The sequence below is a fragment of the Dipodomys spectabilis genome, unplaced genomic scaffold (genome assembly GCF_019054845.1).
Source record: "Dipodomys spectabilis isolate Male_0828 unplaced genomic scaffold, ASM1905484v1 ptg000017l, whole genome shotgun sequence".
NCBI lineage: Eukaryota > Metazoa > Chordata > Mammalia > Rodentia > Heteromyidae > Dipodomys > Dipodomys spectabilis.
Genome location: NW_024870694.1, coordinates 20,817,352 through 20,831,419, shown reverse-complemented (window position 1 = coordinate 20,831,419; position 14,068 = coordinate 20,817,352). Strand labels below are relative to the sequence as shown.

General features: G+C 41.6%; 1 non-coding gene across 1 annotated transcript; it reads left to right on the top strand.

Annotated features, from left to right (window-relative positions):
• The first annotated feature begins 12,692 nt into the window (after positions 1 to 12,692).
• Positions 12,693 to 12,800, top strand: LOC122099861. The gene has a single exon (XR_006146015.1). It is a non-coding gene; the product is annotated as a U6 spliceosomal RNA (small nuclear RNA).
• The last annotated feature ends 1,268 nt before the right edge of the window (positions 12,801 to 14,068 follow it).

Genomic DNA, 14,068 nt, shown 5'->3' with positions numbered 1-14,068 from the left:
ACAATGGCTTTTCTGTGAAAGGAAGCAGAGAAATGGGGTGGTAGCTAGAGGGAAAGAGGGGGTCTAAAGATTTTTCTTTGTGCTCATGAGAAAGTCTCAATAGATGGGCTGGGAAGGTGGCTCAGTGGCAGAGCACTTGCCTTGCATGCCTGAGGCCCTGGGTTCAATTCTTCAGCACCACATAAGCAAAAAGAAAAAAGCCGGAAGTGGCGCTGTGGCTCAAGTGGTAGAGCGCTAGCCTTGAGCTGAAGAGCTGAGGGACAGCTCCCAGGCCCAGAGTTCTGGCCCCACAACCGGACCCAAAAAAAAAAAAAAAAAGTCTCAATAGAGAGGTAAAACTTGAGCTGAGCACAATGGCTCATGCCTGTAATCCCAGTAAATTGAGATGCTGAGGCAGGAGGGATCAAGACTTGAAGACCTGTTTGGGCAGCATAGTGAGACCTTGCCTCCAAAAAGGAGGGCATGGGTGGAACTTGGTGTAAGTGAGTTACTCAAAAAGTAGAATCATTTAAAAAAATGTGCAGGTGGGGCTGGGAAGGTGGCTCAGTGGTAGAGTGCTTGCCTTGCATGCCTGAGGCCCTGGGTTTGATTCCTCAGCACCACATAAGCAAAAAGAAAAAAGCCAGAAGTGGTGCTGTGGCTCAACTGGTAGAGCACTAGCCTTGAGCTGAAGAGCTAAGGGACAGCGCCCAGGCCCAGAGTTCAGGCCCCATGACTGGACCCAAAAAAAAAAAAAAATGTGCAGGTGGGGGTAGAAGATTAATCCACAGTAAATGGCTCAGTTTGTGCCATTAGGTGGAGAGACCAGAATAGTTCTCTTTTTACAGAGTCCATTTCCTCTGTAAACTAGAAATGGAAAAAAAATTAAATAATAATTTAATTATTATTAAATAGTTATTAAATTACAGGCTCACGCCTGTAATCCTAGCTTCTCAGGAGGCTGAGATCTGAGGATTGTAGTTCAAAGCCAGCCCAGGCAGTAAAGTACATGAGACTCTTATCTCCAATTAATCACCAAAAAACCAGAAGTGGTGCTGTGATGCAAAATGGTAGCATGTTAGCCTTGAGCAAAAAGCTCAGGGGCAGTGCCCAGGACCTGAGTTCAAGTCCTATGACTGGCCTCCTCCTCCTCCTTATATTATTCTTATATTCTTATTCTTATTACAATAATGGTGATGACAGCAGAGAAGGAGGTCCAAGGGGACAATGTGTGAGAAGTCATCATTTAGGACTAGTAGAGAGTGACAGGGTTTGGGCGCTTGGTGTGATTGCCTGGCTGCCTTCCAGTGTACTTGAGATGCATAGTCTTGAATTTAGAATGACAACAATTAGCTTGGATATCTCACTCAACTTTTTGCTCATGGCTGGTGCTCTACTACTTGCACCAGACCTCCACTTCCAGTTTTTTATTTATTATTTATTTATTTTTATTGTGAACATAACTTCCAGCTTTTTGTTAGTTAATTGAAGATAAGAGTCTCATGGACTTTTTTGATTGGGCTGGCTTTGAACCTCAAGTTTTAGATCTCGGCCTCTGAGTAATTAGGATTATAGGTGTGAGCCACTAGCACCCTGCTAAAAGCAACTTTGTGTCTTTTTTTGCCAGCAGATTTCAGGGCACGAGGGCAGATGTGAAATAGGTGGAAGGTTGGCTTTAAACAGGTTTGTGGTTTTGCCAAGAGAATACATGAAGTAGAAGAGGATCAGAGGAATTCAGTGGCTCATGCCTACAATCTTAGCTACTTCTGAGGCTGAGATCTGAGGACTGAGGTTTGAAGCCAGTTCAGGCAGGAAAGTCCATGGGACTCTTTGTTAGGAAATGGAGTCATTTTCAGCACCATCTGTTGGGAATCTGAAACATGAGGATCTTAGAATAAAGAAAGAGCAGAAAGCAAACTCAACAGTCCAGATCAACTTTAATGGAGAGTTGAAGAGGGATGTCATGGTGGCCTGAGGAGAATCAGGAGACATGACTCATTGTGTGCTGGGAACCAGGGGTGGACCTGGATGAAGGTGGCTAGAGGGTACAAAAAGTTTTCGGGATGGGCTGTGTGCAATTTGTTGTTTTGGTCTGAAGCAATTATGCAGGCCTGTTGTGCAAACCCACGGAGCAGGTCCCGGTTTCAGCCAGGTGTGGCCTGCTTATTGCCTGGAAGGGTGGGCGAGTGGACTGTCACATTATTGGGATTGCAGATTCCCATCACTATTATCTCCAATTAACTACCAAAAGAAGTGCACTCACATGCAGACAGACAGACAGACAGACAGACACACACACACACACACACACGAGTGTAATAGCAGAGCAGTTAGCTGGATGGAAATGGGGGTGGGTGGTAAGAATAATGAGACTTAAACCCTTTTGTAGGAGCGTCAAAGCATTTCTGCTTATTAATAAGGACAGCCGAGCCACAAAGTTAGAATGTGAAAGCTTCATTCCTGTAATCCTAGCGACTCGGCAAGCTGAGATATGAGGATTGGAGTTTGATGCCAGCCTAAGCAGGAAAGTCTATACTTGATTAATTTTCTTAGCCTTGGACTTTAAATCTATATAATTCACAACTTCAATATAGAAAAGTGATGGTCATTCTCTGGCAAGAGCTAGAGTGTTAAATGTTAGTTGATTTTCCATGGAGAAGTGCCCAGACTTCCAGCTGTTGGAAATGTGGTCTAAAATATGGGAGTTGAGTTGGGGATCTGGGAAATATCTCATTAAATGCAAAGTTGGAGTGAGAGGACTAGAATGTCTGGAGAGACAGCATTCAGCCAAAAGAGAGGCAAAGATGGGACTGTAGGGAAAAGCCACATTTGTGGGAACCAAAAGCCCTAATGAGAAGTGTGCAGACATATAGGATGGACAAGAAGACACAAGGGGAATCGAGTGCTCAAAACAAGGGAGTAGTCAGGGGTGACAAACATTGCAGAAAGCAGCAGGATCAAGACAGCAGAAAGTCATTAGCCTAGCAGCTAGGGGTCCTGAGTAAGCTTTGAAGAGCCTCCATGAAGGGCTGGGGGTACAGCTAGGCTGGAATGGGGCAAAGGTGGGTGGTGTGGAGTGGAGGCCGCATGTGGGTTAGCCTTTTATAGTTAGAGAGACAGGGAAGGTGAATGGAAGCATCGACAAAGAGAAAGAATTGCTAGATGGTTCTTGCCTGTAATCTTAACTACTCAGGAAGCTAAGATCTGAGAATCAAGGTTTGAAGTCAGCCTGGGCAGATTAGTCTATGTGAGACTCTTACTCCAATTAACCAGAATAATCAAAATGCTAGAAGCAGAGCTGTGGCTCAAGTGGTAGAGTGCCACCCTTGAGCAGAAAAGGCTAAAGTACAGCACTCAAGCCCTGAGTTCAAGCCCCAGTGCTAGCAGCAAAGTGAAAGTAAAAATACAAGAAAAAAGTAAAGAAAGAAAAGAAGGACAGGAGGGAGGGAGGAAAGGAAGGAAGAAGAGAGAGAGATAGAGAGAAAGACAGACAGAGAGACAGAGAGAGAGAGATCCATGGAAATGAAGGGAGTAGGGAAAGGGGATCTTCCATGAAAGTCCCTAAAAGTAAAGACCTGGAAGCCAGGGAGAAGGGTATCTAAGAAAACAGAAGCATATATTCCTTGGATACAGGCAAGAGAGGAGGGTTTGGGGCAAGCCAGTTCTCCTGTGGGTGATAGCCAAACTGGCAGGTTGCCAATAGTCCCCATGTTTGTGAGTAGTAAACTTGCTCACCTTCTCTCCATTTCTGAATTCCTTATGTCTCTCTCTCTCTTCCTCTCTTTCTCTCCGTCCCTCTCCCCTCTCCCTCTCCCTCCTTCTCCCTCTCTCTCTTTCTCCCTTCCTGTCTCCCTCTCCCTCCCCCCCCCCCCCCCCCCGCAGTTGTGGGGCTTGAACTCAGGGCTTGGGCACTATCCCTGAGCTCTTCTGCTCAAGGCTAGCATTCTACCAGTTTGAGCCATAGCTCCACTTCTGGTTTTTGAGTGGTTAATTGGAGAGAAGAGTCTCATGGGGACTTTTCTGCCTGGGAAGGCTTAGAACTGCAATCCTCAGATCTCAGCCTCCTGAGTAGCTAGGATTACAGGTGTAGCCACCAGCGCCAGCTGTTTTTATCTCTTAGAGGCTCATCGTTTCCTTTCTATTCACTAAGGTCGGCCCCATTCAAACCATCTGTTCCTTGAATTTTCTTGTTTTCTCTCCACCATGCTGGTCACAGCTAAGTAAATGTCATCCCATCTCAGGAAAGGGGAATTTTTCATTATTTAGTAAAAAATTTAGTACCCCAACTTTCATTATGTCAAATGTCACCACGCTTATCTGATGAGGTAGAGATGCTAGCTGACCAGTATTAGATTACATTTGGCTTAAACTGTTTCCATATGTTGTGAACTGTAACTTAATTTGACATACAAGCAAACTACAACCTAATCTGAGAATATACTCTTTTAAAAAAAGATTTTGTGATAATATTGGGGTTTGAATTCAGGGTCTTATGTTTGCTAGGTATGTATTCTACTACTTTAGCCATGCATGCTCCCATCCCGTGTGTGAGTGAGTGTGTGTGTGTGTTTGTGTGTGTGTGTGTGTGTCAGTACTGGGCTTGAACTCAGGACCTTTTTCCCTCACTTGGCTTTTTTGCTAAAGGATGGCACTCTACCACACAAGCCTCTTCCAGCTTTTTGCTAATGGGAGCTAAGAGTCTCAGATTTGTCTGCCAGGCTGGCTTCAAACTGCCATTCTCAGATCTCAGCCCCTGTATAGCTCCCTTCCCTTTTTTCTTTGGTTATTTTTCAGATAGAATCTCAAGCTTCTGCCTCAGGCTCTGATCTTCTTACTGCTGCTTTCCATGTAGCTGGGATTACAAATGTGAACCACCACACTCAGATTGTTTTTCAGGCTAACTTTGTGTTCCCTATCCTCCCAATCTTCACCTCCTGGGTGGCTGGGATTACAAGTAACTGAATCTTGGCTAAACATAATCATAGCAGCAGAACTTTCAGCTACTCACAGACTGCAGGCTGCTCCCGTATAGCATAGCTGTACCCAATCTAGCTACTTTGTGCGCTGTTTGTTTTCTGATTATGCCCTCCCAGCCCATATTGCTGGGTAGACTTCTGTGAACCTTTCCTCGTTCGGGGTGCTGCCGCTTGATTGGTGAATCATTTCTGTGCTCAAACATATCTGTTTGCTAGTTTTAGTTTGTCTAAGCTGTCTTTAAAGCTGCAGGATCCAAAATAAGTCTCCAGTGATTCCCTGGTGCTCTGTGTAATGGAGGGGAGCCCTTGCCAGCGTCCATCATCTTCACTGATCCCTCACATAGAGACTGGCATTGAGGGCAATTCTTTCCCAGCTCTGAGCTCACACAATTATGTTTTGTGATCACTAATCTCTAACTTCACAGGCAAGTATTTAAACAAATATTCTTTGCAGAGCTTGGGCCTGAATGCTGTCCCTGAGCTTTTGTGCTCAAGACTAGAGTTCTACCCCTTGAACCATAGCTCAAGTTCCAGCTTTTTGGTGCTTAATTGGAAATAAGAGTCTTACATACTTTCCTGCCTGGGCTGGCTTTGAACTGTGATAATCAGATCTCAGCCTCCTGAGTAGTTAGGATTACAGCCACCAGTGCCTGGATTTTTTCAGGAAATTTTTATGAAGCTTAGAACTGGGTCACATTGGTTCCATTAGAAGCCTCAGGTAGGTGCCTTTGAAATGACTCCTGACAGCTGAAGGACAGTGCCCAGGCCCTGAGTTCAAGCCTCAGGACTGTCACAGAAAAAAAGCCAGCTGGGCAGGAAATGCTAGCCAGATGCTCTTTAATAATTTAGTATTTTTGTATTAGTGTGCTTGTATTAGTGTTGCTGGCCATGGCTAAAATCTTAGAATAAAAATTCTAAGATCTGTTTGATACGTCTTTATATAAGTCTGTATGAAATGTGTATGCTTTCTCCTCTTTTTTTGTGTGTCAGTACTGGGGCTTGAACTCAGAGTCTTGCATTCTTGCTTCACTTTTTCTTCTCAAGATTGATATTCTACCACTTGGACCACACTTCCATTTGCAACTTTTTGCTGGTGAAGTAGAGCTAAGAGTTTCTCAGATTTGTCTGTTAGAGCTGGCCTTAAAGAGGGATCCTCAGATCTCAGCCTCTAGAGCAGCAGAGATTACGATTATGAGCCACCAACACTGGCTCTTTCCTTTTCTTATGATATTGTTACATTAATTTATAAAAGAACTTTTAAATTGGCTTTATGAAAAAGATGAGCTTACATAGATGGATTCTTTCAGAGATGCAAGAAATAACCCAAATGTGTGTGGTTGCAATAACTTTTTTGTAGTTAATATTGTTTGTTTTATAAAAACAGGCATGCCAGTCAGGTGCTGGTGGCTCAGGCGTGGAATCTCTGGCATGTAAGCTACTCAAGAGGCTGATATCATGGGGCTGGGAAGTTGGCTCAGTGGTAGAGTGCTTGCCTCACATGTATGAGGCCCTGGGTTCAATTCCTCAGCACCACATAATCAGAAAAAGCTGGAAGTAGTGCTGTGGCTCAAGTGGTAGGATGCTAGCCCTGATCTAAAGAGCTGAGGGACTGCTCAGGCCCAGAGTTCAAGCCCCACAACCGACAAAAAAAAAAGAGGCTGATATCTGAGGATCATGGTTCAAAGCCAGCCAGAGCAGAAAAGTACCTGTGAGACCCTTATCTCCAATTAGCCACTCAAAAAAAAAGACAAAAAAAACCCAGAAATGGAGCTGTGGCTCAAAGTGGTAAAGCACTAGCATTGAGCAAAAGAGCTTAGGGACAAGTTGGGCCCTGGTGACTCACGCGTGTAATCTTAGTTACTCAGGAGGCTGAGATCTGAGGATCATAGTTTGAAGCCTTCCCAGGCAAGAAAGCCCATGAGACTCTTATCGCCAATAAACTACTCTGAAAAAACCAAAAGTGGTGCTGTGGCGGGTGGTAGAGCGCTAACTTTGAGCATAAGAGGCTCAGGGTCAGTGCCCAGGCCCTGAGTTCAAGTCCTATGACTGACCAAAAAGCAGTAGCAACAACAACAATAGCACAAAAAAACAAACGTCTTCAGAATGACATGACCTGTGCCTCATGGGCACTATCCTATGAGGAAGCATAGACTTTGAAGACTTGCAATCATAGGTCTGTAATTTGCAAATTGCCAGTGTGGGAGTTCACAGTTGTTTGCTTCCTGGTATTCACTGGGAGTTAAGGTCACTAAGGGTTAGGAATTATAATTAATATGTGTAATTAAGATTACTAGAATCCTAAGTAAAGGAAGGGAGGAAAAGCTGTAAGGTATGGGGATGTTCTTTTTGTTCTTTTAGGGGAGAAATGGGTAATTTTTGCCCTGAAGTAGAATAGCTTGTTGTTCCAAAAGGAAGGTCAAAAACCAAATGGGTGGTACAAGGTGGAAGGATTGTGGAAGATAAATCTTGAGAAGAGAATTTTATGTTTGTATGGAGCTGGTGAAGATTAGAAAGGAATTCTTTGCAAATTTTTCTAAAAACAAACACTCCAAACAAAAGTCTAATGCAAAAGTCTTCTTTGTTAAAACAACAGGATTTTATTGGCCTATTCAGAAAATCATAAAAAGAATGTTCATTACCTTTTACAGGAAACAAAATTTCTTGTTTAACCAAGATGATGTCTTGGGCTTTGTCTTTATTAGGATTTTTTCACAATAAAACTGAGTCCTTTCTACTACAAGAATTATGATTTTTCTGCAAGTATGTAACTTTTTATATTTGCCTTTCATGTCTTTTGTCACTTTGGTCAAATGAGTGACTATTGTGCACAGTGATCTGTGGCCCTATTTTCACCAATTGATTGTTATCCTTCTATTTTATTTATTTATTTATTTATTTTTATTTATTTATTTATTTTTTTGTAGGTCATGGGACTTGAACTCTGGGCCTGGGCGCTGTCTCTCAACTCTTCAGCTCAAGGCAAGCGCTCTACCACTTGAGCTACAGCCCCACTTCTGGTTTTCTAGTGGTTTATTGGAGATAGGAGTCTCACGGTCTTTCCTGCCGGGCTGGCTTTGAACCGAGATTCTCAGATCTCAGCTTCCTGAGTAGCTAGGCTTATAAGAGTGAGCCACCGGCGCCTGGCTTATCCTTCTATATTTTTGCTGAATCCCAAAATCAAATCCTAAATTGTCTTTTTCATGATTTTTTTTTTTTTTGATACTGTTCTGGGGCTTGAACTCAGGGCTGGAACACTGACACTGAGCTTTTTGGCTCAAAGCTTGCACTCTGCCATTGAACCACAACTCCACTTCCAGATTTTTGGTAGTTAACTAGGGAAAAGAATCTCATGGACTCTCCTGCCTAGACTGGCTTCAAACTATGATCTTCAGATCTCAGCCTCCTGAGTAACTATGATTACATGCGTGCATCACCAGGGTCCAGCTTGTACCCAAGCTCTTTTGCTCAAAGCTAGTGCTTTACCACTTTCAGCCACAGCTCCACTTCTGTTTTTTGTTTTTTTTTGGGGGGGGAGTCCAGTCATGGGGCCTGAACTCTGGGCCTGGATGCTGTCCCTCAGTTCTTCAGCTCAAGGCCAACACTCTACCACTTGAGCCACAGTGCCACTTCCGGCTTTTTTCTTTATGTGGTGCTGAGGAATCGAACCCAGGGCCTCAGGCATGCAAGGCAAGCGCTCTACCACTGAGCCCCCTTCCCAGCCCCAACTTCTGCTTTTTTTTTTGAGTGGTTAATTGGAGATAGGGGTCTCACAGGTACTTTTCTGCTCTGGCTGGCTTTGAACCATGATCCTCATATATCAGCCTCTTGAGTAGCTAGGATTACAGATGGGAGCCCAGTTTTGTTTTTTTTTTAATCTTTAATTAAATTTTAAATGTTCCAATTTGGCCTTTAGAACATCTCAAAAGAATATGTCTCCTTATGAAGAGTGATATATTGAACTGTTTTAGTATATTAATTTATATGGGAAGCATTGCTGTAATGCTAAACTTTTGAGTTATATCTCAATGGCTATATTATTATTATGGAATTCATAGAAATCTAATATCCTGATATTAGTTGTTAGTCAGCTTTCTATTGCTGTGACAAGATACTTGAGAAAAATCAACTTGAAGGAAGTTTCAGTTTTGAGTGCAAAGTTGTCTAGCTCCATTGTTTCAGACCTACAGTGAGGAAGACTATCATAGTGACAGGAACATGTGGCATCCAGGAAGCAAAAGGAGTGGAAGGGAGAGGGAGGGAGAGAGAAAAAGAGGGAGAGGAAGAGGGAGGAAGTCGGGCACCAGTGACTCATGCCTGTAATCCTAGGTACTGAAGAGATTGAGATCTGATCTGAGGATTGAAATTTGAAGCCAGCCCGGACAAAAAATTGTGTGAGACTCTTATCTCAAATTAACCATCAGAAAACCAAAAGTGGTATTAGTGGCTCAAAGTGGTAGAGTGCTAGCCTTCAGCAAAAATGTCCAGGGACAGCACCCAAGCCCTTAGTTCAACCCCCATGACCAACCACAAACACACACACACACACACACACACACACACACACACACACACATACACACACACGGAGGGAGGGAGGGAGGGAGGGAGGGAGGGAGGGAGAAAGAAACAGGAAAAAAAGAGAGAGGGAGAGAGAAGGAGGGAGGGAAAGAGAGGGAGAGGACAGAGAGACAATACAATGAGCCAGGGAGGGGTAAGATATAACTTCAAGGACCCCCTCCCTTCAACTGGGTCCCCCTTCTAAGTTTCTATCACCTCCAATAGCTCATCAAATTATGATGGATAAATGCACTGATGAGTCAGAGTCCTCAGGATCCGATCCTCTTCCCAAAGACTGGCAAACAAGACCTTGATACATGGCCTTTAGGAGGATACTGCTGATTTAAACCATAGCAGATCTTATCATTATAATTATAGTATCTAAGTATCTTTTAGGTACTGTTAAGCATCAGCATTCTTGTATGGAGAAGCTTCTGTATCATCATCAAAAGTGCATTAAGTATCTTTGAATAAATTCATTTGTGTCTGAATAATCCTGCAGATGCTAGAAATATATCATCTGAGGTATTGTATATAACAAAAAAAAATCACAATTTTTCCTTGTCAGTTGCAGCATCTAAGTCTTGCTGTTCACAGATAATTGTTTTGGTACTTTCCTGAGCAACTATCATCTAAAAAATATTTTGTCTTTAAGAGATTCATAGGGAAATCTCAGAGAAGTACAGTTTCTGATAACTTTAAGATCACACCATTGGTCTGGGTAAGAATTCCCAGAACTCTAATTAAGAAACTGGGTCATAAAACTGCCAACCCAACATGAAGCAGAATTAATGAAATCTAAGGAAATGATTTGGTAGATTTTCATGCCAAGTGAACCAGGACTGAAAATGTTAGGGTATGCAATTTGAAGAACTTCATTAAGATTGACCCAAGTCAAATTTCCCATGACAACTTATTTAATAAACAGTTCAGTGCAGCTGGATTGGGGAACAAGATTGGTACTGAAGAGGATGGAAACCAGTATTATGTGTGGACTCATGAAGAGTGAGAACAATTGCCTGATCCTATCAGAGTCCTTAAAAGTTCCATTGTCAGCTGGGTGTGGTGGTACTTATCTGTAATCTTAATATTTGGGAGGTTGAGGAAGGAGGATTAAAATCAAAGAACAGCTGGATAATGTAGTGATATCAATCATTATTAAAAACTGTGTTCAGCCATGGAGAAATAACCCTATGTATGAGAATAATGTTAATGGAGTGACTGTTCTATAATTTCCAAACAGTTTCTAGGCACTATTCAACTTGTTAAACCCATAAATCCAGTAAGGAAATAAAAATCTTTGGTGGTTCATGCATATAATCCTAGCTACTTGAGAGGCTGAGATTGGGAGGGTTGAGGTTCAAGGCTACCTGGACAGTAAAGTTTAAAAGATCCCTTTCAATCTGTGCCTTGGGAATGGTAATGCAAACTTATCATTCTAGCTACAATATGAAGCCTAGAATAGGTGGATTGTGGTCCAGATCAGGAAGTGAGACCCAATCTCCAAATTAAGCAGCACAAAAAAGGCTGCAGTCATGATAGGGCATCAGTTGAGTAAGGAAGCTAAACAAATGTAAGGCCCTGAGTTCAAACCCCGGTCAGTACTGGCAAAGAGAAGAAGAATGAAGAGGAGAAGAACAAGAAGAAAGAAGAAAAATTCAGGGTCACAAGTGTCAGCTTACATAGATATTATATGTTAGTAGACAACTGTAGCACAGGTGCCAGCTTAATAAAACACCACTCAAGGGTCAGGCATCTGTATTTGGCACATTTACTAATCAAATCATTTCATTTACATCATTTCTATGTAAGCATGTATTTCACGTGAAGGAATTCTGCAGTTACCAATACTGATAGGTATTCCATTTGAAATGCACTTGTGGCCAACTGCATCTGCTATTCTCCATGTCATGAAGGTTTTTCCTGCCATTCCTGCCAAGGTTACGATTTTAGTAGTCCTTTGTACTATTCATTATTTTATCCTTTAGCTCTCACCTCTAATTTTTCTCCTCAGGAAAAACTCCCCTAACCTAATATCAATTAGCTTCCCATGCACATTCTGTTAGCCTTATTTTATTACATTTCCAGCATTGATTACAATTCATAATAGTTTTTGCTTAATTGTCCTTTTATGGGTTTTTCTCTTTCAAAACCTAACAAGAATTTAGCGTGCAGGAGCTTAGCATGGGTATAAGAGCTTCACCTACATGAGTTTATCTTCTCACAATAACCTGGGCGAATCTCTGTGACCCCCCTCTGAGAGCTGAGAACACTGAGGCCGAGACAGGTTAAGAGACCCCATCAAGGTCACTTAGCTATGGTAAGACAGGGCTAGGATTCAAATGCAAGGTAAGAACCCAGGAGGACACCAATATATATATAATATATATATATATATAATATATATATATAATATATATATATAATATATATATAATATATTATATATATATATAATATATATATAATATATTATATATATATTATATATATATATAAATTAAAAGCCTCAAAGCGTTCAACAAGAATACTGGTTAACAATTATTTTAAGACTGCCAAGGTAAGTCAGGTATGGCAGCACGCCCTGTATCCAAGTACTCAAGAGGCTGAGACAGGACTCGAATTTGAGTTTGAGGCCAGCCTGGACCCTATCTCATAAAGAAAAATAAAATAACTTTTCAGTGATTAAAAAAAAAAAAAGGCTGCAGTCATGGCTCAGAAGTGGACTACCTGCCTAGTGAAGCCTGGGATTTAAACCCCTGCAACTTCCCCACCCAGGCAAAAAGACTTCAGATGATATATTTCTGGCATCTGCAGGATTATTCAGACACAAATGAATTTATTCAAAGACACTTTTAATGCACTTTTGATGATGATACAGAAGCTTCTCCATAAAGAAGGCTGATGCTTAACAGTACCTAAAAGATACTTAGAAAACTTATTTCCTTAATGGGACATTGCTGGAGAAATAGCCAATAATAGAAATACTCATTTAGCTGGACAAATTGTAAGATAGTTAAACTTTTATGAGTAAAATGGCAGTAAGCAAAGTTAACTTGATAGGGCTGGGATGTAGGTCAGTGGCAAAGTGCTTGCCTAGCAAGTGCAACATCCTGGGTTCGATCCCCAGTGCCAAAAAAGAAGAGACAAAAAAAAATACAGTTAAAAAAAACCTGAACAGTGCTCGCTTCGGCAGCACATATACTAAAAATTGGGACCATACAGAGAAGATTAGCATGGCCCCTGTGCAAGAATAACACGCAAATTCGTGAAGCGTTCCATATTTTTAAGAATACAGGTGGACCCATTGCAACAATGTGAAGTACAAGTTGTCATGTCGAAAATGAACTTTACAACTTTGGTGGGGCGGGGGGAGGATTGGGTGGGGAGGGTGAGGGGAGGCTGGGAAGGGATGGGAAGGGGAAACAAAGGAGGAGGCTACAATGCTTGATAAGAAATGTACTCATTATCTTGCCCGTGTAATTGTAACCCCTCTGTACAGTATTTTCACAATAAAAAATAAATAAAAATTAAAAAAAAAACCAAACAAACAAACAAAAAAAAAACCCAACCCTTGGAGCTGGGAAGCTGGCTCAGTGGTAGAGCGCTTGCCTTGCAAAGTTAACTTGATAAACTGGATTGCCTTAATCAAATTATGGATTGCTGGTAACCAGATCCACTTCCATTGTAAGACATACATCAACCCCTCATGAAGTGGCTACTGGAAGGACATGACTCACTAGTGCAAAGCTTTAATGCATATGCCAAAGCAAATTAATTGTGTGTGTGTGTGTGTGTGTGTGTGTGTAGCCAACAACAAGCCAGGAAAGGACCCTATTGAGAGTGAAGGAAAGAACCATCAAAGAAATGAGAGAATTGGCCGATGAAATAAAAGGGAATATCCCACAACAAATAGAAGAATGCAAGGAAGAAATGACAAAGAACATACAGGTCACCCAAAAAGATATGGAGAGAAAAATAGAAACACTACAAACAAACCTCATTAAAAGGCGAAATTAATACCATGAGAACTGATCTTAGTGAAGAACTTAGAAGCATAGAAGGTTCAATTTCCCTACTGCAAAAATACAATTGAATGCCTAGGCAACAGAATAAGTGAAATGGAAAAGAGTCAGGAGTTGAGGACAAAAAAGGGGAATTAGACACAAAAATAATCGAAGGCATGGAAAAAAACACTCAGAACATAGCAAAGGGAAATCAAAGAACTGGCCAACTAAGTCAAGAGATCAAACTTACATATAGTCAGGATTGATGAGGGGGAAGAATTCAATACTAAAGGCATTGAGAACCTATTCAATAAAATAATAACTGAGAACTTCCTCAATCTTAGGAGAATATATCACTCTTCTGACAGAGGCATACACAACTCCCAGTAGACAGGATCCAAGAAGAAATACTTCTAGACACATCATAGTGAAAATATTGGACTTTAAAAAAAGGAATTAATATTAAAAGCAGCAAAATCAAAGAAGGAGCTATATTACAATGGAAAGAAAATCAGAATCACTGCAGATCACTCAACATGAGCTCTCAAT